Below are 25,220 nucleotides of genomic sequence, written 5' to 3' on the forward strand. Positions count from 1 at the left end.
AATGAAACAAAACAAAACAAAATTGGACACAGCCTAAATGTTCATCAATTGAGGACACTATTAATTAATTATGACTCACGCACACTGGAACACCACCTGGCTCTTTTAAAGAAATGGAACAGTTTTCTTATACGTGCTCATTAGGAAAGATCTCCAAGGTATATATAAAAAATGCAAAGTATATGATAATTGTTTTGTATGATTCTTTGGTCTAAACATTTTTAAAGATTAGTATAGTGGATATGCCAATTATTTACTTGGAGGATGTGTAAGAAACTGTTAACACTTTCCACCTTTACAAAAAGGGTTTGGAACTGGGGATGAGAAGGAGACTCTTAATTTTATACCTTTCAGTAGTATTTGAAATTTCTTCCCATTTGCATATATTATTTATCTTGTTTTTTCTGTTTTTAATATCACCAGAGTTTATGTGTGCTGTGGGATTGTAAACAATTTTATTCTATTTTTTTCATATTTTCTGTAAAAGGAACTAATGAATGTTAAATCAAAATATAAAGGACTCTCCTCAACATACTACATGAGATAAGAGATTTTTTCTTGGGGAGAACTTTCCTATAGAGCCACATTTCCAAAGAATGTTTAACACTTGCTGGAGGGTTATATCCCGTAGTTTTATGGATGTGTGCTCCATGACTATATTACTTCATTTTTAAGTATGGAAGAGGTATGATTCTAGACAGCTTCAGAACTCTATCCAAAAAACTACAGTTAGAAAGAGCTATGCATATTACTTTCAGGAAAGCTGAAAAACAAGAAAATGATCATATTTATTTTAGGATGAATTCCAAAGACTAAATAAATGCAGTGTGTTTTCAAAAAGGTACTTTCTTTTTCTGGAGGTTAAACAGTCTGCTGTAGGATCTGCCTTTATTTGCTGTGACCTGGCAGAGTCAACCCAGTTAGCCAACTTCCTGTGGGAAAAACTGTTCATATAATCAGTCAGTTCATTTATTTCCTGGATGGGTTACTAAGGTTTGTTCAGACATGAGTGTTTTCTCTATTAACACAGTGGAGGAAATATTTTAAAGTAGCTTTATATTTTGAATAATTTTAAGATAATTGTGCTAAGCTCCTCTAAAGAAAAATTAAAGAATGCAAAATATATGAAGCATTTGGATGTAGACCAAGAACCTACCCGCAAGGAATAGAAAAATCCTTTTACTCATTAACTTACCTTTTTCAGCATTACTGGAGGTTACCAAGTCGAAAGTCACTGGTGCTCTGTGAAACCACCTGAGGGTTTTTCTGTTTGTTGTAGATCTCTTCATGTAATAGAGGATTTCATCATTCAAACAGCTTCCAACCTAAGCTTACATCATCTTATATTTGAAGACTGTCTTTTTTTTTTTTTTTAGTATGGAGGATTTGGAAATTTTGGATTCATTTTTGGTTAGGTGGGTACGTACAATAAGATTTGTTCTTCAGCAGCCAGATCTTTCAAATCTGTCAAAGTCACTTTCTTGCATAGTCAGGTGATTCTGAACCAGCTGCATGGTCCGAGGAGGCCTGTGCAAGTGAAGATTTATAAAAGTACATCTCATATAGTATCAAGCACTTTTGCTGAACATGTAATTTAAATTGCTTAAAATAGACCCATGGGAAAAGGACTTTCATGTTCTTTCTATTTCTAAACGTCAGAAAAATACCTGGTTAAATGCAAGATGGGTAAAGAATAGTGATGTCCTTTTCTGTAAACAGCAGTTCCCATCATTGGTTAATCTCCTCATCCTCCTGCATCCTTGTTTTTATTTTTATTAATGTCACCACCACCACTTTTTAATATACTTGTCTTGAAAACTTTCATCAACCTTGCCTCCCTTCCCCTTACCTCTAATAAGTTTTACTCCCACAAGTTTTATAAATTTTATCTCTATAGTGTTTCTTAAAATTATTTCTACTTGCTCTGAAATTTGATGGTACTTTATTAGTTCTCTTCTTATAATGACCATAGTCACTATTATAGAGCAGATTCTTGGGCCTAGGCACTGAGTTACATGATGTACACATTACTTTATTCAGTCACCATAACAATTATATAAGGTATGTACTATTTCACCCATTCTATAGCAAAAAAGGAAATTAAACCAGATTGTTTAAATAACTTGTCCAAAGTCACATTGGAAGAGCTGAAAATCAGATCCAGTGTTGGTTGACTTTAAAGTCCATACTTTTTTTGTATATCATCCTGCTTCATCTTTTTGTATTCATCACCTTTTACTTTATAGTGTGCATGAGTGTATGTTTGTGTGTATCTTATTTCCTTTTGTAGGCTATAGATTCTTTTAGGATAGGTCCACGCATGACTGTTCACATTTCTCCCCTTATTTCCCCTTATCCCTTATCTCTTAGGGCCATATATTTACAAAGTACCTGGAAACATTTGGTAATAGTTTGCAATCAAATGAAAATCTTTGCTGGGTAACTTCTGAAACAAAATAAAGGCCTTTATCTTTACAAGGAATCTCTTTTGTAAGAATTAAGGAATGTGGATAGATTTGTGATCCATTTTATTCTCTAAAAACATAAAAAGAATCTGTGAACACACAGTATTCATCTCTTCAAACACATGAAATTCAAATACAAGTGCCTTGGCGTTAAGCATTTGAATTTGTATGCAAGATGTCATAGTTATATAATTTTTCTGTCAGAGATGGTTGGATATGCTCACTGGCTTTTCAAATTCCCTCATGTATAAGTAGATGTACTTGTAGGGACAAATACACTCTCTAATATATGGAAAATTTTATTAGTTCATTTTGAACAGAAAAATTTCCTTCCCAGTTCTGGGCCATATGTAAGAGAATGAATGTTGTATTAGCCAAATAGACAGTAGGACAACTTGCAATAAGGTGGCCCGTGCTCATAATAGTTTTTTCTTCATGATTCCGAGTTTATATTCGAGGATTTATCTGGTATCAGAATAGCGATGGGAATTACAAATCCAATGCTGTCAACATCTGTTTGAATTTTCATTTTAACCTGAAATAGTAATTGCTGCTATTGATCCGGATTTTCAGGCCTGTTTTTTTTTTTTTTTTTTTTTAATTTATTTTATTTATTTGTGCGTGGGCTTTCTCTAGTTGCAGCGAGCGGGGGCCACTCTTTATTGCAGTGCGTGGGCTTCTCATTGCAGTGGCTTCTCTTGTTGCAAAGCACGGGCTCTAGGCGCGTGGGCTTCAGTAGTTGTGGCATGCAGGCTCAGTAGTTGTAGCGCACGCGCTTATTTGCTCTGTGGCATGTGGGATCTTCCCAGACCGGGGATCGAACCGTGTCCCCTGCATTGGTAGGAGGATTCTTAATCACTGTGCCACCAGGGAAGTCCCTCCAGGCCTGCTTTTATCTGGGTTGAGTCTTTCTGTCTAATGTTGTTTCCTGAAATTCCAAAATTATTAGTTCTCTTCAGACTATTTTGGTCCCTCCCCTGGTACTCATACTATGTTCATAGTGGATACCCCTCTATCTATTTGATTCTATCTGTCTTTTAGTGCCTATTTTAAGCCATGTATTCCACAAGATATTTTCTCCTATTCCAGACTATGCTAATCTCTTCTTTTGTACAATTCCTAAAGTAGTTTTTGTTTTTGTTTTTCTCTGTCACATTACTTAGTATTATTGTCATCTAATTTTTAAAATTTAGGGCCCCCAGCTCAACTGAAAGCTTCTAGAGGTCAAGATTGACTAGATAACCACCAGGCTTCCTGAGTTGTCAATAATGTCTCCCTAGGTGTCTCTCGTTAAGGGCTCCCAACCACCTAATCCAAGCCCATGGAAGCCCTCACCCAAACCACGTGATTCCACACCTACCAAGAGAACCAAGTGAAGCAGCTCAGTTCAACCTGATTCAGTGTGGTGGGTGTCCTAGCCTGCTATCTCTTAATAGAACTCTAAATTATCATAATATTTAATGAGGTACTAATGAAATATTTTACTATATTTTCTTTCATCACTGGAGACTTATCACTGGACATGAATTTAAAAATATATGAAGTAAATCTTGTTTCTAAGTTATTCTCATAGTTTACATTTTATACTGTGTAAAGGATATTGAAAGGGAAAATCAGGAATGAAGTATATAATAAAAACGATCAAGGTTTTTTGTATGTAGCCATATTTTTCTTCCAATTGTTTGTAGTCAACAGGTAGGAGCATAAGTTCCATGAGGGCATGTTATTTTCTGCCCTATCTTCTGCTAAATCTTTTGGGCATAGGGCATTTTTGAATGAATATTTTATTATAGATTTTTCTTAGGAGTAGAATATATACTCTTACCTCATGTTTCCTGAAGTGTGGTCCATAGACCAATTGCTTCAGAACTACCTTGGTACTAGTTAAAAATGCATATTCCTGGGCTCCATCTCTGGGGATGGGGACTCTGGAAATAGGCATTTTTATTAATGCATTTGGTTATTTTGAGGCACAAAAATTTGAGAGTGACTTCTATAACTCATGCCTCATGTACATTATATATTTCTTTTTGATCCGTTGCTTGAAATGGTTTGTTATTCTACAATTTCTAGTCTGCATCTTTCTATTTACAAGTGGCCTTCATGACTGGATGAAGCTTGCATCACTCCATCTGAAAGCATCTGAACTCACTCTTATGGCCCTTGTGCCCATTCTACTACTTGAAACTTTTATTGGGCAAGCCAAGTTGTTGAACATAAAATATGATTGTGTGGTAAATCGTCTGAAAGATTTTATGAAAGAATTAAGTTTATTTAGTTCAGAAAATCAAAAAGGAAGGAAGGAAGGAGGGAAGGAAATCTTAGAGGCATTATTATTTTTTTTAGTTTCTAAGAATGACATACAAAAATGTGATTTTAAGTGCTAAGACACATTAGTTGAACACATGGGTTTGGATTCATTAGACTCCATCACTAAAAGTCACCTGCCCTACCACTCGTGGCGTGTACCATTCCCAGCATGGTTTGGGTGGTAGTCTGCTTCAAGGAAGGGAAATAGTGCAGATAAACCCCCAGATCCCTTTAACCTCTCCAGTTACCATGCAGTCAGTGAGCCACAGCTCTGTTTTCTCCGCTAGACTTTCAGGGACTGGAACAAGATGTCCTATTGTAGGAGAATAAGACAGCAGAGCATTGTCGCGAATCCAATCAGTCTACTTTGGATTTGGTCATTCTTCCTGTCTTCAATCTGTAAGTCACACTTTTGATTTCGTGGCAGCTACACAGAAAGTTCATAACTGGCACACCTTTTCTTGTCCAGTCAGGGGATATCAGTTTGGGAACTTCAAATACCTATGATATTTTTCTTAATTGGAACTACACTACTTGAACAGGAATACAGAAACCTAACATTTTCTTCTTCTTCTTCTTTTTTTTAATTGATGCTTGTGTTCCTCACAAAAATAGCCTAAAGATAAATATGACAAGGTCTTCAGTAGATTTAAGGCAGGAAAAAGGCAAGTTATAAATAGTGATATTAGTGTTTCGTTTGACACAGCTAGCCTACCAACCCAAATCACTGTTATCAGCGCAATGTAAATGAATGACTGCTGGCCTTTCTCCCTCTGGCTCTGTTCCTGAAGTCACAGTGAGCATATGTGGAAATAGCCAGATTTAATACAAACACAAATGTTTGCTCTAGCTGTGCCTAAGACTTGTTATAACAATCTTTGAAAAGTGAATTGTTTTGCCAAGTAAAGACTTAAACTGTAAACTGGATAATTAATAATTCAGGCATCTTAGGTTTTCTTCTTTTTTAATCTTAGCTATAAAACACTTCATATTTGATAACCAAGTGAGTTTCCTTAAAGTAAACAAATTAAGTTATAAATTTTGATGTTCTGAGTATGCCAGGGGCTTTTGAAGGTCTGTGTGTGAGCTAAGACTAGATTATTCACTTTCTGTGTTGACAGTCATGCCTGGAATTATGGAAAACGGTATAAACTCAGCTCTGAGAAATGGAACTAGGAGGACAAAGCACTTTGTATTTTTATTGCCTTTCGAGGAAATGTATCACTCTTGCCATCTTTATTGCAGTTGTCACCAGATGCATTTATTCTGTGTGCATCTTCTGTGGTCTCACGCATACACACAGGTTTAAACAAGAGTTTGTTTTCCTGTCTACTCTGAGTTTAAATTCTGAACCATGTGATGGTCTTGTGGATTTGAGTTTGATAAGTAGAATTTACAAATAAATAATGGGGAAAACGTTGTGTGGGGTGACTAATGAACAGAAAACTGTTAGAATTAGAAAAATGTTAACTTCTGTTTATGTCTTATGTTTTGTATAAGAGATGAATTTTAGCAATGTTTAGGATATTCACAGCATGTTCAAAATAATTTGTGCTATGATTCAAATCACACATATATGAAAATTTTATGTGAAAAAATACATAAAATATATATAAAACATATTTACTGAATTTAAGGATTATGTTCTATGAGTAGGAAACATGGTTAAAATGTATACTTTTCTGTGTTTTTTTTTTTTTTTTTTAAACATCTTTATTGAAGTATAATTGCTTTACAATGGTGTGTTAGTTTCTGCTTTATAACAAAGTGAATCAGTTATACATATACATATGTTCCCTTATCTCTTCCCTCTTGCATCTCCCTCCCTCCCACCCTCCCCATCCCACCCCTCTAGGTGGTCACAAAGCACCGAGCTGATCTCCCTGTGCTATGTGGCTGCTTCCCACTAGCTATCTATTGTACATCTGGTAGTGTATATATGTCCATGACACTCTCTCACCCTGTCACATCTCACCCTTCCCCCTCCCCATATCCTCAAGTCCATTCTCTAGTAGGTCTGTGTCTTTATTCCCATCTTGCCACTAGGTTCTTCATGGCCTTTTTTTTTTTTTTTTTTTCTCCCTTAGATTCCATATATATGTGTTAGCATACTGTATTTGTTTTTCTCTTTCTGACTTACTTCACTCGGTATGACAGACTCTAACTCCATCCACCTCATTACAAATACCTCCATTTCATTTCTTTTTATGGCTGAGTAATATTCCATTGTATATATGTGCCACATCTTCTTTATCCATTCATCCGATGATGGACACTTAGGTTGCTTCCATGTCCTGGCTATTGTAAATAGAGCTGCAATGAACATTTTGGTACATGACTCTTTTTGAACTATGGTTTTCTCAGGGTATATGCCCAGTAGTGGGATTGCTGGGTCGTATGGTAGTTCTATTTTTAGTTTTTTAAGGAACCTCCATACTGTTCTGCATAGTGGCTGCACCAGTTTACATTCCCACCAACAGTGCAAGAGTGTTCCCTTTTCTCCACACCCTCTCCAGCATTTATTGTTTCTAGATTTTTTGATGATGGCCAATCTGACCGGTGTGAGATGATATCTGATTGTAGTTTTGATTTGCATTTCTCTAATGATTAATGATGTTGAGCATTCTTTCATGTGTCTGTTGGCAATCTGTATATCTTCTTTGGAGAAATGTCTATTTAGGTCTTCTGCCCATTTTTGGATTGGGTTGTTCGTTTTTTTGTTATTGAGCTGCATGAGCTGCTTGTAAATTTTGGAGATTAATCCTTTGTCAGTTGCTTCATTTGCAAATATTTTCTCCCATTCTGAGGGTTGTCTTTTGGTCTTGTTTATGGTTTCCTTTGCTGTGCAAAAGCTTTTAAGTTTCATTAGGTCCTGTTTGTTTATTTGTGTTTTTATTTCCATTTCTCTAGGAGGTGGGTCAAAAAGGATCTTGCTGTGATTTATGTCATAGAGTGTTCTGCCTATGTTTTCCTCTAAGAGTTTGATAGTGTCTGGCCTTACACTTAGGTCTTTAATCCATTTTGCTGTGTTTCTTAATATTGCTTTTGTTCTTTTAAAGAATCCAGTTCTAAAGTTAGTTACTCACTCAATTCAACTGTCTCCAAATACAAAATGTTTTTTATTAAAAAACATAAAGCATGCTTGCATAGAGAATGTCCCTTAGAAATGGAAGATTTATAAAAAGATTCAGAAACAGCATTTGTATTTATATTCAGATGTTATGTTACATTTAAACAGTGATGTTTTTCTGTTAAGTATACTGTTTGTGTGTGGTATTGTATAAAATTTTGAAAATACAAAAAAAAGTATAAAGTAGCAAATTTAGAAAAAAATCATCTGTAATTCCACCATCCAGCGTGGTTAACATGTTGATATGTTTTCTTCCCCTTTTGTGTGTGTGTGTGTGTGTGCATGTGTGTGTGTTATGCTCATATACATATACACATGCTGTTCAAAGCTAAAAACATACACAGTGTATTCTATAAATGGAACTCTTTAGAATAGGGATGTTAATGGGCCTACATAACTAAAATCCCCCTTTCCCACTCCTCAGGAATCAGCAGCATTGCTGCTTAAGCTGCACTCTCATTCAACAATTTCCTCTCAGAGTAGTGCTTTTGCTGGACATAAGGATGTTCTGTTCCCAGAAGAGAACATCCTTTCTTAACTCTGGGCCTATGCACATTCTATTCCCTCTGCCTGGAACACTCATACCCCACCGCCAAACTTTCATTTAACTCATTTATGCTCATCCTTTTCTGCTGAGCCTATTCCTGATTCCCCAGCCCTAGAGTAGAGGACCCTACTGTGTGCTCCCACAGAACTTCATATTACTCACTTCTAAAATATATCACACTAGTTTGTAGCTGCCTGCATGTCTGTATTTACCGCTAGACAGGAGGCTTTGTAAAATCAGAGATTGCATCTTTTTTGCTTTCCATTGTATACCCAGCACAAAGCTGGCACATAGGTGCTCAGTAATTATGTACTGAATTAATCAATAATCCAAAGCCTCCATGTATCACTCATATCTTGTGGGAGCTGACAGTCTCACTTTGTAGTAACCTACAGAGGACTTTTCTGTGTGAAATTTATATCTTTCAAACCTCTGATCTGCAGATGAGAAAACTGTCCCTAAAATCATCCTGTCTTTAATTTAGAAACCTTTTATTGTTAAATATCCTTATTTCAATCCAGCATTTTTATTTGGTTTAATCTCACTTGAGGATACTGAAAGCATTATAAATGGAAACTTTGATGAGAGGTCATATTGGTTCATATTATTAAATTAAAGATTAAAAAAAACAAAACCAGAAACCTGAGGCAGTATTTTATGTTTTCCTAGCTTTCTGAAACTTTGAAAAGGAGATCATATATATTCCTAATGCCTAGCATGTATTGGGACCTTGATCAGTGTTTTTACACAAAAGAACTAGGATGACTCTCTTTGATATATTTTTTAAATATATTTTGTGATTGACATTTATTAAATGCTTATTAAATGTAAAGTTACCTCTTAGTTACTCTTGTCAATTGGGAAACCCATTGGTGTGGATAACTGAAAACTGGAGCTACTTTGAGTGAGATGGATAGAGAGAAACACTGCCTGGCAACTTCTCAGACTCCACGGTACCTACTGACCTCCTGGATGGATGATTGGTTTTGACTAGATTGAGTAGGTCATACGTGTAAACAAATTATACGTTTGCCTTCAATTTTCATTTTCTCCTTGGTTTCCAGTTGTATTCCAGGGGAAAATGTTAACTGAAGAAGAAAAGTCTATTGAAAATTGGAAGCACAGTGAGGGAAAGGCAATAAGTTTTAAATAAGAGGGTTGATTTCAGTGTTAAAATCAGTAAATGTCCCTAAAAGATCACAGGCAGATTAATCCCTGAATTTTTAAACATACAGTGTTACATGGACTTTACATAGATTAATATTTTAGAAAAACCAGTTATTGTCTAGTATAATGAAGAAGGATGAGAGTACTTCTTGTCCAATTTTTAAAATAGACTCTTGAAACTTAAATTTTGCTATGTGTGCTAGATAGTCTCCAAAGATGGCCATCTATTTCTGCCTTTCTTCTGTATTCATGTTGCTCTACCAATCAAGAGGTAGAGTCTCTCCCTTCCTCTTGAATTTGAGCTGAGCTTGTGACTTGCTCTGCCCAATAGAATGGAGCTCAAGTGATGCTATGCCAGTTCTAGGACTAGCCCTTAAGGAGACTGGCAGCTTCTACTTTATTCCTTTTGAAGCCAGCCGCTATGCAGAATCTGACTATCCTGAGACCACCGTGTTGTGAGGAAGTCCATGTGGAGCAACCCCGTAGAGAACATCAAAGTGCCAGACTTATGAGTAAAGCTTTCTTGGACCTTCCAGTCAAGCTCAGTCTTCAGCTGACTGCATCTGAGTGAGTGAACGCAGCCAATGCTACTACATGAAGCAGAAGAATTTCCCAGCTGAGTCTGGACAACTGAGAGACTTTTTAAAAATAATAAACCGTTGTTTTAAACGAAGTTTTGAGTGGATTGCTTTCCAGTAATGGGTAATGAAACAGTAGATGGCTCATTACTCCTAATATTGACTTTAAAATTCTATTTTTTATAATTGAAATTTGCTAAGAGAGTAGAACTTAAATATTCTCTCTTACACAAAAAGATTAATATGTGAAGTGATGGATATGTGAATTTACTAGGTGGAAGGAATCTTTTCATAATGTATACATAAGTCACCATGATTTACACTTTAAATATCTTACAATTTTATTTGTCAATTATACCTCAGTAAAGCTGAAGAAAAAGAAACCTGAAAAAAATTCTATTACCATGGTGTGTATATATATATATATATATATATGAATATTATGTCTAAGTATTTACAAGTATACATGTTTATGTGTTAATACACACAGATAAACCAGTTTAAAGTATACAGTTTGTATTTTAGCATCAGTTATGACTAATTATAAAAATGATCAATATCCATAAATTTTCTAGGCTATATATTTCTTTTGACTTGTGTCATGACCAAAACCTGCTTCTGATTTAAATTCATTTATAACCTTTCCTCAGTAATTTGAACTATGTGGATAAAAAAAAAATTCAGCAAATTCCATCAAGAAATAAAAAAACAATTCAAACTGATGCCAATTTCAGACTAGAAATTCTAAATCATCATTTGTTATTAGAAGTGGAAAATTTCCTAAGAATACCTGATTGAGACAAAATAAGTGTTCTTTGTGTTCTAAGATTAAACTAAGATGTGATCTTATTTGAACATCAATGGAGGAAAAGAGAAAGAATAAAATTTAAGATATGCAATTAAAGCTTCCAGCCTTCTAAACCTTTCAGCAAGTGATGACTAGCTTCAAAGATCGCTAAAACATTATCAGCACTCCACCAAGCTCATGGACCCCAAATCAAATTCAGAAATGAAAATCGAATAACAGCACTTTGTCCATTAATTCTGTTAGCTTCAAGCCCAGACATAGCAGGGACCCTCGAGGATTTCTAAGAGAACCCCAAGGTTATTGCTTGCTGGCATGTGAATCTCTGGTGAAGATTCAGTGAGAAAACAGATGATACACCAGAGCTTTGCTTCGTGAAGAATAACAGATGAGTAGATAGAGGCTTTCAATCTGAGAGCAGAACACAGGGTGATCAGAATCCCAATCACTCGGTAGAAGATGATAAAATAGAGCAGTGGAAGGATGAATTAAGATGACATGCTGTGTTTTATCAATAAAAGTAATGGCAAGAGATATATTTCTTACAATTATTTAACCAGGAGAAAACTCCTGAGAATGATACATTTTGCTTATAAAGCAGTGTGAAGTGGGATAGATCACACTGTCAATTTAATGGCTCAGTTTGCTGCATTTGTATTAGAAGCAAGATTATTCTTTGTATTCATTCAAAATGAAGGAAAACACAGGAAATTGATTCTGACTATAAATCCGTTTCTGCTGGAAACCTTTTGTCATCCTATGCTGTCCTTATTCACTAGGCTGGAGCAGGTCAGACAATTGGACAAATGACTCTTTGTATTGGGGAGGCTTTGGTATTATGCCCTATAGATCAGCTTAAACATGTAGGGTGTTTTCCTCTGGAAGTTAAAAGCACAGTTTCCATTTTGAATGAAGGATGTGACATCTACTAGGTAATAACATTATAACTCAGTTTAGGGTAATGTGAATGACAGTTCAGTGTGATATATTCTGTGAAAGAAATTTTTAAAAATTATTTATTCCCTTATAAGTGATCTCATGTGTTCTATGCATTTACCATTCACCAGTACCAAAGTAAGAACTCAAAGTTTATTCATCAATCAGCAGTGGGCAAATACATTGCTATGAGTGTCAAATCTGCAAATGTACGTTTGCCTTGCAGAAAATCAAATTAGAATTTTCTTCTTCTTCAAAATATGAACTCCCTTATAAATAGACAAAAAAGAATATTCAAAGGGTAAATGAGAACAGTTTTTTCTTTTAGATGATACTTTCCATTGATTATTACCATGAAAACTGTAAACTGAGTGACTATGTAATATGTCACAACTGAGAACACTGGGGCTTGCCGTTGTGGTTAGGAGTCTGACTGCCTAGGTTCAAATCCCGACTCTGAAGCTCACTGACTATATGACATAGACACATTACTTGACTCTGTGCCTAATTCCCTCAACTTTAAAATTGAGATAATTATAGTATTTACTATATAGTTTTTAAAATGAGGATTAAGTAAGCTAATATATGTAAAACATTTAGTTTTAACAAGCAAATATATGTAAAACACTTAAGGATGACACATTGCATTTCCTTAATCAATATTAGTTATTATTTTAAAACAACATATTCTAAGTATTGAACAGGATGAAGATGCAGACAAGCATGGGAATGATTTCTTTAGAATGTAAGCTATTTTTTCTTCTTTAAAATGAAGGATAATTTTTATTTTTAAGTCCTTCATAAAGATATCTTTTTATCTCCCTCTGGAACTCCATTCTTACCAGGAGATTCTTCAGGGTAATTACCCCAATCTTACTTTATTCTTAGAGATGTGTATTTATTTAATCACCCTCTTTTCCACCATTCAAGAGCATTGGTGATGTTCAACATTTTTTACAAAAATAATTTGATTCCCTCCCCCTCCCCCTCAACTCTTTTTATGGAGTTACTTTCAAAACCCATCAGTCACTGACTTAAAACATCTGATCAAATTCTTGATTTTCATTTTAGTGTGAAGAGTAGAAGTATAAAACATTTCCTCTACCAAACAAGAAATATAACTTTAAACAAGAGGAAATGGAGATCTATTGATATCAGTACACTGCTGAAATCCATTGCCCTGGGGTAGAGTTTAAACTCCTTGCAGGGTTTATAGGCATGGTCTATGCCCTCCTTTGCTTCCCTCCCCAACTTCCCATCCTCTCCCCAAAAAGCATACATTCAATACACTTCAACCATTGCAAGCTAACCTCAGCTCCTCTGATAGATCATGTTTTTTCTCTCCTAGTCTACACCCTACTTCCCTAGGACTTTACTCATTGTTTACATAGTTCTGACCTTACATATTCTTTTCTCCAAGGTGCCATCTTTGACCCCTAAACTCTAGGGCATGTACCCCTCCCATGTGCTCTCATAACAGCCCCTATTATGTCAGCCGTCACACTTTTTATAATTTCTTATTTACTTATCTTTTGAAGCAAAATGTTCTACAGGTAGGGACCGTGTTTTAATCATCTGCAATTTCATCCCCATCACCTAGCAAGGTACATGTCACATAGTAAGCGTTCAAAATTATGCTGAGTGACTGATCAAATGAATGAATGAGCTGTTCGGTTTCTATTTCCACTGCCAGATAAATAAAAGATTTTCAGAAGGATCATCTCCTTTAAATATAACATTTAAATGTTATATTTAAATAACATTTCTTGTACTTGAAAAACATAGAAAAGGGAAAAAATTTACAGGCAGTAAGGGGCTTGCTCTCAGCTAGTTAGAGAGCTAGATGGGAAATCCCACAATCACTGAACTAAATTTCACTTCTATGTCATTAATGTAACCTGGGGAAGCATTTTTTTGTTGGTGTTGTTCTATTGGAAGAAATAAAACACACCTATCTAACAAATAACTAGTGAATTTTAAACTAACCATAAATATTTCAAATCAGAAATTGCCTTGAAACTGATGATATATTAAAGGTTTAATATAAATGATGGTTATATGTACAGTTCATAGCTAAAGAACATGCTTATGCTCATTATTCCATTTTATTGCACCAGTTTAATACCCTTGTGATACCTTTTTATTGAATACTGATTATAGTTTTGAATACTTAATACATTAAATAAGGAAATTACAATAAAGCCAATTTTGTTCCAAAAAATACCCTAACGCTTCCCAGAAAACTTTGCTGATTCTTTTTAAAGTGCTCTATCTTAAACCTGAAGTTTTTTTCTTTATCTTAGGTTAACTGGGTTCTAACGTGTCACTAAAGTAATAAACACCCACAGATAGCCTTGCCTAACATGTAAATAGTACTCACCAACTACGAACTTCAAGCAACTCCATCTTGGGCCTGATTTATGGCCTATGTGCTCTTTAACCTCCAGATAAATCTGACAGCCTGTCTTCATATGAAATATTCATGAAGTTTCATAACATTCATTACCATTTTATGATTCTTTTAGTTGGTATAACAACAATCCTTTCTAGCACCCTATTAAATCAGGAAGCAACTTTGTAAATCACTAGCCCAAGTGCATGAAACCATCACTTGTTAATGTCTTAGCTGTGCTGCAAAACGTGCTGAAGCACAGGGGAAATTCATGCTGCCATTTACATCATCCTGCAACATGCTAATTTGTTTGGGAAAATTCCTGTCTGATCTCTTCCAGCTCTGGGTTTTCCGAACTTGACAACTAAGTGAGAAATCTCTGAAAGCCTTGCATAAAAATATGTTGCTCTATGTAAAATGTGCAAAATATGTGACAGCACAAAGCCTCTTCTGCAGATTACTAGCAGATCACGTTTCCTGGACAGGCAGGATAGAATTCTAAGGAGCGAGCTGAATGGGGGAAAATAAGCATCTCTTCTCAAATCCTACCTCACTTTACTCTTTACTTTCAGCACAACTGCTCACACTTTGCTTCTAGAGCTTTGGATAACTTTGATTTCCTATTATTGTACTGGAAATTGACAAGACTCCAAGTCGGTGGTGCTATTTATATATCTTGGTATGTGTAGATATTATAATAAATACCTTTGAATAATTTTAAAGAGGTCAAAAGGAGTAATTCCTGGTCTAAAGGAGCTATGTCTTTTCAGTTTCAAGGATCAAAATTTTCTTCTGTGTTTTATTGTTTAAAACTATCCTAATAAAATATCTAATGTTTATCATATAAAGATTAAGCCCTGAAACTTAAAATTAAAAGCCAGCAATTCATATGTTTTTGTTTTAAGAGTTTTCCTCTGTTCTTTGGAATCAAGCCTTAGTCATATTCAGAAGAGAGAATAATAAACATGACTGGGCATATAGTGGATCTTTTAATGGATTTTTGTGGTTTGTCATGATTGGGGATGTTATATTTAGGACAAAAGGAAAATCTGAGTCCAGAAACCTAGGTAAATCATGGTGGTGATAGTGAAGGGAGATTGAGAAATTAAGAAATAATGGAGGCGTCAGACAATTTTTATCATGATGGGAAGTGTGCTGATGAAGAATCAGCAACCCTTTCATTACCTATTATATCTTTATCATGGGATAGTTCAGTTCAGAAGCTAATGGGAAAACCACTTTAAACCTCTTAATTGCTTACTGCTTTTATATCTATCCTACTCGGAGGGTGCTACATGCAAGCCAGATGGCTGCAAATGTTATTCTGGTTTACAAGCATGGAGATTTTTGTATCACTGCCAAAGCCATTGTCAAAATGTCCTATATCAAAACAAAACAAAAAATAAAATTCTCTGTTTTCCAAACTTCTGAAAATTCTACAATAGCAGTGTGATACCAACCCCACCCCACCACATAGGTTTTGGCAGCCAAAATGAAAAATTATCCATCCCTAAGCAGCTTGTTGTCTGAACTAACCCAGCAGTGGGGCGGCCAAAAAAGGAACTGCATCATTGAGAAGCTCATGAATTTTCAAACAAGCAGCCTTTGGAATTTAGAACCTCTCGTAAGGGTCCAAGCCGAATGAGTTTGACAGAGAAATCAGCCACTCATAAGGGTCGTGTGGTGACTAGAGAGGTTATGGAAAATGCTACTATATTCACCCTGAGGCAAAGGGAAGGCAGTGCCTATGCATGGTTTTGGATCTAGCTAAGGTGTCTCCTAGATATTAGATACATTGGATCAAAGGCAGTTTTACCTTGAATAATATAGGGAAATATCACAATGAAGTAGGGTCAAATGATTCCAGCCAAAAGAAGGTGGTACCAACCAGTGTCAGAAATATTAACAAATTCGTTGTATCTTAGAAATAAAAAAGGCCCACTCTATTCTAAAATTGTTTTAAAACTGAAAGACATATAGTTGAAAGTAAATTTCTGACAAATGGATGCTATTAATGTACAAATATCAGGATGATGTTCTTATAACTTCTATGATATAGTAAGTTTAGTTCTCTTAGGTCCTTATTCAGAACCTAAACTATGTTTCGATTATCTCCAGAACTGATGGGTTTTAATTTTTTTTTTTTTTTGTCAAAGAATTATCAACTTAAAGGAGGATTTTCCAGAGGGTGAGTTAGAAGAGAGTTTTGGCTCAAAGTCTTAAGAAAACAAAGTAGCTTTCTTAACATTATAATGAGGACTCATAAGTGTCATTAGCATTGCTTCAGCAGTAGATAAGTCTGTCATGTATCATATATTGTTCCCTGAGTATTACTCGTACATATTCTACTTCACTTTCTATCTCTTCACGTTTCTCAATTTTGACATTTCTATTAGTTGAGAGCGTTGGAGGTTGTTATTATTGGATTCTCCAGAAGCAGATACTGAGATCATGTTTGGGGATACATGGTGTTTATTAGAGATCAGTCCTGATGAAGCAGGAGAGAGAAAGGGGAGGGAGCAGGATTGGACAGAGGGAGAGTTTGGCTTGTGATACATGCCTGGTAACGCCTTGGCCAACCTGCAGGGAGTCTGGAGCAAGAACTGCTCTTTAGCGGGTCCATCACTGCGCCATCATGGGGTGCATGCTGCCTCAAGGAAGCGTGTGACTCTGGGGTAGATGGCCCTTTGCAGCTGAAGCAGTCCCTGATGGGGCCAGCTGTTGGAGACTGTCTACTGCCCGCATTTGTCACAGCTGGTCAATAAGTACTTCTGAGAAAGGGGATCTGGGTGATACATCTCTATATCTATCATATAGGTCAATATTTGGAAAATCAAACAAGATTCAAGGAACAAACTGAGGGCATGAGTGTGTACAGTCAAGAAACCCAGAGAGCAAGGAGATTAGAAAGCAAGGACTAAAAAGCGTCACTAGGAGACCAGGGAATCTGAGTGAGGGTCATGGGCCAGACCCTTGACCGTAGCATCTTGCCAGGAAAAGCTCCAGATCCAGGAATGGGTTTGACTAACTGACATATGCACCAAGCAACAGGAGAGAATTTTGATACTGTACCAAAATTCTAGTTCCCATGTCTTGGCAGCTGAGGGTGGACAACTAGTGTGAGAGCAAAAGTGGGTTTGTTTTCCTAGATGAAGGCAATTAAAAAATGCTCTCCAAATTTTCAATTCACTTGCTAACTCAGATTCACCTGGAACCTTACAGCTTACCTTTATGCTTTGAATATTGAGGGTCTTCCATGAATCTGGGAAAAAACAAACAAAAGTCCATGAGTTTGAATTCAGAACATAAAGTTTTTGATTATTCAGTAATTGTGAATTACAGTTACTTTGTTAACAATATGTCTTTTTCCTCAATGAAAAAAAAAGTCAATTTACCACTAATTAATTTATTCAACAAATTTAATTGAGTGTCTACCACACATATGCCAGGCACTGTTTTAGGTAATTAAGTGGGTGAATAAAACAAAGATCCCTGCCTTTGTAGACCTCTATTATAAACAGTACCCAAACGACCATATATAATATCAACACATGAAAAGTAGATCAGGATTAAAGGAGTTGGAGGTATAGTAGAAATAAAAGAAAAACTAATTTTGATCTGGTATTGGGTGGTTGAGGCAGGTGTCTTTGAGACGTTGATATTTGAGCAAAGTCTTAAAGGCGGTGATGTCTATGAGAAAGTTGTTGCAGCGGAGGAGCCTCTGGTGCAGATGCCCTTGTGCTAGAGCTTGCCTGGTGTATTCAAGGAACAGCAAAGAGACTGCTGAGGCTGGAGTAGAGTGAGGGCTGTTGTTGAGGTCAGCACGTAAGGGGGGATGAGTATGTGAGGAGATGAGGTAAAACTTGGGCTTTAGTCCCGATTGAGAGTCAGAACTGTTGAATTTGGAGTGGAAGACATTTACCATCTGATGTGTTTTAAAGGCTCACTCTGGCTGCTCTTGGAGAATAAACTGGAGGGGGTGCGAGAAGCAAGGACAGAAGTTAGGGACCAGTTAAAAGGCTGGTCCAGTAATCCAGGTAAACAAGATACTGCCTTACTTTTTGCTGTAGATTGAAAAAAATAAAAAGGCCAAGTAATACTGTGCTATTGCTTTCACTGGACTTAGATCTAACACTGAGTCAGCAAAAGAACTGCACTTTGAGAGAAATTGTCTATTGTTTGGTAACCGTTGTTCTTTCAGGACTAAAAGGTGACATGAAATAGCGGAGAGCATGTCTCTTTCCTTTGTACTGCTCTGCAGCATTTCAGGATCTGAGAAGACTGTCCTAGTATTGAGGTTTATGTACTGTCATGCTCAGAATTCTGGTCAACCATACCCAATGCAACTTGTGTCCTCAGAAGTGAGTTTTGAAGCGGAAATACACGGTAGGACACGGACCTTTCTTGTCTTTCTATTAAAAAATGCTTTCATGAAAGCCAAATAACTCCTCCATCAGTGGAGAAGAAAGTAAGGGATGTGTCATATTTGGAGCAATAGTCAGACAAGGGAATGCACTAAGTGTGCAGAAGTTAGATGGAGGCAAAGAAATAAGTTAAAGGAAATAATTCTTCCTGGCGGGGAAGGCAGAACATGACTAGGTCAGTTCAGGAAACAGTGAAGTGAAAATCATGCTGTCTTGAAAAGTCAGGAGCCCTGCCGGGGGCACGTGCCCAGAACACAACAGCTTAGTACCTTTCACTCTTGGCGTATGGGCATTTCTGAAACTGGGTTTTGATTCTCACACTTTTTCTTTTTGTGGAACTAGACATTCTTAAAAATAGTTTTTGATGTGGCTTCTCTGGACACCAATTGTGCTGAACTTTATCCTTTACCACCTGTTTTAAAAAGTACTATGTCTGATTGTCAAAGACCTTATGGGTGGCTCCTTAAAATTTCTCATTTTATTTGATATGGGCAAAGGTGTCGTGTGTGTGTTTGTGTGTGTGTGCGTGTGTGTGTGTTTGTGTGTGGTTTTTTTTCTTAGCATAAAATTGTCTGAATTCTGGTAATTTTATGTTCTTTAAACACAAAATTTTTTTCACAACTCAAAATCTCAGTGTCTGATGGGTAAATGGAAAGCTAAAGACCCTGTATGCTTGGGGATTCATTACTTTTCTCTGTTGTCAAATACCACTTGCCATGTTTTCGGTTACTCAATCTGATTTGTAGAAACCCTTCATCTGCCATAGGACCCTACCATAGACATTGTAGACACTGACTGATACCATAACATCTACTTGAATTTGAAGGAAAGAGAGGAAAGGAATAGGTATGAGCCATTTACCTCTGCTATTGGTTGATAAATCCCATCTAAGCTGCCCTACAATGCAAATTCCTCCCAAGGCCACAGTTACATAAGATGCATGGAATACAGAAAGATTCCGTCTGATTGTTTTCTTTATTTCTTTTTGAAATTCAAAACAGCGAATGGAATCTTCAATCACTGTCTATTGGAGAGCTCCTGAAGACTCTTGGGGAAACACAAACGGTGTTAAAATTTTAAGAGGGAGAGGCCGGCTGAGAGGCTGGGGGGTTGTGATGGTGCTGGTGGTCAGTCTGTAGAGGGTAGGACTGAATTAATCTTCCTGCCTGCTCATCCCAACTTTTCCTTTTTTGGCCAGAGATATCTTCAATTATATTATCTGACACAGGGCCTTGTGAACTAACCATTTTGAACACTTATTGTTTGATCCAAACCGTGGTAAGCAATACTGAGGACAGAAAAAGGAAATCTAAGACTTGACACTTTCTTTCAAGAAAGTTCCCATCATGTCAGGAGAAAAGACGTTCGTGAAGTAAATTTGAACCATGAAACATGATATATCATTGTATCTCTGAATATGTGGTAAAGATCATATATTCTGCAATACAACTGGAACTTTCATAAATGTCCTCCCCACCAAAATGAGCCATCATATGCAGGACTTAACAGGAAAGCACTGGCCTAATGGCTACCTTAATATCAAACACGAACTGCAGCAAATGAGATATTCGCTCAAGATATTTTCATGGAAACATCAATCTATGATGAGATATAAATGTAAGGTTTATGGAAATTGAAATGCATGGATGTAATGATAGAAGCCATTTTTTTGGTGACTCATTTAAAGTATGAAAATTAAAACAATAGAATAAGTTCCAGATAAGTTTTATTTGGACTACACAGTTTTAGACTTCGTAGTATTTGTACATCGGAAGCAAATTAGTAAAGGTATTTTAATTATTGGGAGATTTCATTGAAAAAGCCAGATTCCCAGCTTCTTTTGAAACATCTGAAGACCTAGCTCTTCCAGCTCAGCATTCTCATAGGCAACCATCTTCCTGAGCTGAATGGCAGATTTTCTCTTTGGTTTCCATAGCCTCATTGCTTCTTATTGTTCTTTATTTTTTTCTCCCACTATGCTTTAGTAGTTCATGTTTATTACCTAGCAAGCTCTCTGTTGGCATTTGAATTTGAGATTCCCTGATGAGGCCCAGCCTCCACTAAATGAAGTCATGCCTTTTGCAACATCCTTCCTGCTTGAATGCATCACCTTGAAGTTTACTTCTTCTCTAGGCAACCCATTCCAGTGTTGGACACCCCCTTGTTTACTACTGAAAAGCTCTCTCCCTGCATTAAGCCTTAATCTCTATTCTTCTAACTCTTATAATTTTCCCTAGTTTTGTCCTTTAAGGCAAACATGTCTTTTCTTTCTCCTTAATAGGGTGCACCTTCAAATCAAATGCATATAACTATAAAACAATGTCAAGAAACCCCATTTCAAGAAAACTCCTTGTTTTCTACCCTGACCCTGAACATTCCTTATGCTCGCTACCTTTTTTTTTTTTTTTAAGTTCTGTGGATCTTTTCAATTAAGATCGCTATTTTGAGTTGATTGTAGATTCATATGGAGCTGTAAGAAATAATACATAATGGCCCAATGTACCCCTTACCCAGTTTCCCTCAATGCTAATATCATGTAAAACCATAGTACGATATCAAAACCAGGATATTGGCATTGATACTGTTAAGATCCAGAATATTTCCAGCACCACAAGGATGCCTCATGTTGTCCTTTTATAATCATATCTACACCCACTTCTTCCCCCTCCTGTCAATCTCTAATATGTTTTCCAATTCTATAATTTTGTGATTTCAAAAATGTTATATAAATGGAATTGTATGTTATATAACCTTTTAGGATTTGTATTTTTCACTCAGCATAATTCTGTGGAGATTCATCTAGGTTGTTCTGTGTGTTAATAGTTCCTTCTTTATTATTGTTTTTTTAAGCAATTAAAAAAAAATTATTTATTTATTTATTTATTTATTTATTTGGTTGCGCTGGGTCTTAGACACAGCAGGTGGGCTCCTTAGTTGCAGCATGTGGGCTCCTTAGTTGCGGCAGGCGGGCTCCTTAGCTGTGGCTCAAGGACTGAGTTGTGGCATGCAAACTATTAGTTGTGGCATGCATGTGAGAATTAGTTCCCTGACTGGGGATCGGACCCTGGCTCTCCTGCATTGGGAACATGGAGTCTCAACCACTGCGCCACTAGGGAAGTCCCCTTCTTTATTATTGTTGAGTAGTATTTCCTGGTATGCATAGACTAGTGAGTTTAAGCATTTACCATTGAAGGACATCTGGGTTGTTTCCAGTTTTTTACTACTATGAATAAAGTTATGAACATTTGTGTACAGGTTTGTCTGTCAACATAACTCTTCATTTCTTTGGGATAAATGCCCGGGAGTGCAATTACTGAGCGCTATGGTAGTAAAATATTTAGCCTTTTAAGAAACTGCCAAGCTCTTTACCAGAGTGGCTGTACTATTTACATTGCTACCGGCAATGTAAATCATCATTTATGATGATTTATGACGATCATTTATGAATGATCCAGGTATTTCATATCCTTACCAGTATTTTTTATTTTAGTTGTTTTGATGTGGAGCGATATCTCACTACAGTTTTAATTTGCAGTCCTCTAATGGCTAATGATGTTGAACATCTTTTCATGTGTTTATTGACATCTGTATATTTCTTTGGTGAAATGTCTCTTAATGTCTTTTCCATGTTTTCTAACTGGATTGTTTGCTCTTTTACTGTTGAATCTTGAGAGATTTTAAAAATATTCTAGATAGAGGCATAACTTGGAGATATTGCAAGTTTAGTTCCAGACCACTGCAGTAAAGCAAATATCACAATAAAGCTAGTCACATGAATTTTTTGATTTCCCAGTGCATACAAAAGTTATGTTCATACTATGCTGTAGTCTATTAAGTGTGCAATAGCATTCTGTCTAAAAAACAAGGTACATAACTTCATTAAAAATACTTTATTGCTTAAAAATGATAGCCATAATCTGAGCCTTTGATGAGTCATAATCTTTTTGCTGGTGGAGGGTCTTGCCTTGATGTTGATGGCTGCTGATTAATTAGGGCTGTGGTTGCTGAAGGTTGGGGTGGCTGTGGCCATTTCTTAAAATGAGACAGCAATGAAGTTTGCCGTAAATCAGTTGGTCATATTTGTGTGGGTTTATTTCTGCTTTCTCTATTCTGTTTTATTGCTCTTTTTTCTATCCTTCCACCATACCACATAGTATTGATCACTGGGTAGACTAATTTCTGGTATTTCATTTTTCTTTTATGAAATTATTTTAGCGAATCTAGTTGCTTTGTCTTTACATATAAATTTTAGAATAATCTTGTCAATGTCTACAAAAAATCTTGTTGAGATTTTGATGGATGTTATGACAAACCTGTATATCAATTTGGGGAAAATAGACATCTTTACTATGTTGAGTCTTTCAAGACATGAATATGGTATGTCTTTTCATTTATTTAGGTCTTCTTTGATTTCTTTCATTAGCATTGTGTAGATAAAGCACATACCTTCTGTACATGTATTGTTAGATTTATACCTAAGTATTTTATTTACCATTTTAGTATTGTAGTTTAAATTCTGTTGTCCAAGTGTTCATTTTTAGTATATAAAAATATAATTGATTTTTGTGTGTTTATCTTGAATTCTGCAACCTTGCTGAACTCACTTACCAGTTGTATGAGTTTCTTTCTTTCCTTCTTTCCTTTCTCCTCCTTTTCTTTCTTTCTTCCTTCCTTCCTTCCTTTCTTCGCTTTCTTTCCTCCCTCCCTCCCTCCCTCCCTCCCTTCCTTCCTCCCTCCCTTCCTCCCTCCCTTCCTCCTTCCCTTCCTTCCTTCCTTTCTTTTTTGTATATTCCTTGCAATTTTCTATGTTGTCAGTCAGGTCATTTGCAAATAGGGACAGTTGTATTTCTTCCTTTCACATCTGTGTGCCTTTTATTTCCTTCTTACCTTAATGCACTGGCTAGAACTTCTAGCACTGTTGACTAAGAGTTGTGAGAGCAGACTTCCTTACCTTGTTTCCAGTCTTGTAGGAAAATCATTTAGCTTTTCACAATTAAGTATAATGTTGGCTGCAGGTTTTTTAGTAGATCTTTATTAAGTTGAGGAAGTTCCTTTTACTCCTATTTTTCTGAGAGTTTTTATCATGAATGAGTGTTGAATTTTATCAAATGTTTTTTTCTGCATCAGTTGATATGATCATGGGATTTTTATTCTTTAGCTTGTTAACATGGTTTTGAAAGACTGAACTTTTGCAATCCTGAAATAAACTCCATTTGGTCATGGTGTGTAATTTTTTTTATATATTGCTGAGTTCAATTTGCTAAAATTTTACGGATTTTTATGTCTATATTTTTGAGGAATTCCTGTTTATAGTCTTTTTTTTCCTTCCTTCCTGACTTCCTCTCTCTTTTCTTTGTTCTTTTATTCCTTCCATCCTCTTTTTCTCTTTTTCTTTCTTGTACTGTCTTTGTCTGTCTTTGGTATTAGCTTCATAAAATAAGTTGGGAACTATTTCCTCCTCTTTTATTTCCTGAAAGAGATATTGTAGAATTGTTTGTTTTTCTTTAAACATTTGATAGTAATCTCCTGTGAAACCACATGGGCTTGGTAATTCCTTTTTCTGGAGTTTTAAAAAGACAAATTCAATTTCCTTAATATTACAGGACTATTTATATTACAGTATCTGTTTCATATTGGATAAGTTATAGTAGTTTGTGTTTTTTGAGGAATTGGTCCATTTCATCTAAGTTGTCAAATTTATGTATTGAGTTGGTTGTAGTATATCCTTATTATCATTTTGTCTGCAGAGCCTGTAGTGACATCCTGTTTCATGTTTCATTCCTGATATTGGTAATTTGTGTCTTGTCTTTTTTTTCTTTGTTATTCTTGCTAGAGGTTTGGATATTTTCATATTACAAGACTCTGGATCTTATTTGAACCTGTTTTAAGTGGATTTCTCTAACATTGCTCTGGCATGGGAAGGGAGGAGAGGACGCTGCTTCATTACTGCCAGGTGGAGGTAGGAGTCCAAGTTCCTTATTTTGTCTGTATTGACACTGAGGTGAGGGTTACCTATTAATTCTGTGTGTCAGGGGGAGTTCTGGTCCCCACATGGTCTCCACTGCACTGCATGGAGGTGTTGCCTTGATACCACTGGGCAATCGTGAATGTCCTAACTCTCCACTAGGCCTCTGTTGACACCAGCCCAGTAGGGATGGAAGTGCTGGTTCCCCAGAGAATCTCTACCTGCACTGTGGGAAAGCTACCTGCTGGTGGTAATGACAGTCCCAGCTCTCTATTTGGCCTTTCTGAAACCACTCAGAAAGGGGTTTGGGGACACCTCATTATACCCTCATGAAGGTGGAAGTGTAAACTCCCCACTTGGCCTCTGCAGCTGTGGATATGGAGGTGGGGCCATAGTTTTTTCTATGGTGTTTGTCTAGAGTAGATTAGTTATTGTCTGAAAGTCTTCTATCTTGGTAAGCTGGCCCTTTATTTGGTTAGACAGAGAAGGCTTTTGCTGGGG

This window comes from Eubalaena glacialis, chromosome 1 (genome assembly GCF_028564815.1).
Source record: "Eubalaena glacialis isolate mEubGla1 chromosome 1, mEubGla1.1.hap2.+ XY, whole genome shotgun sequence".
NCBI lineage: Eukaryota > Metazoa > Chordata > Mammalia > Artiodactyla > Balaenidae > Eubalaena > Eubalaena glacialis.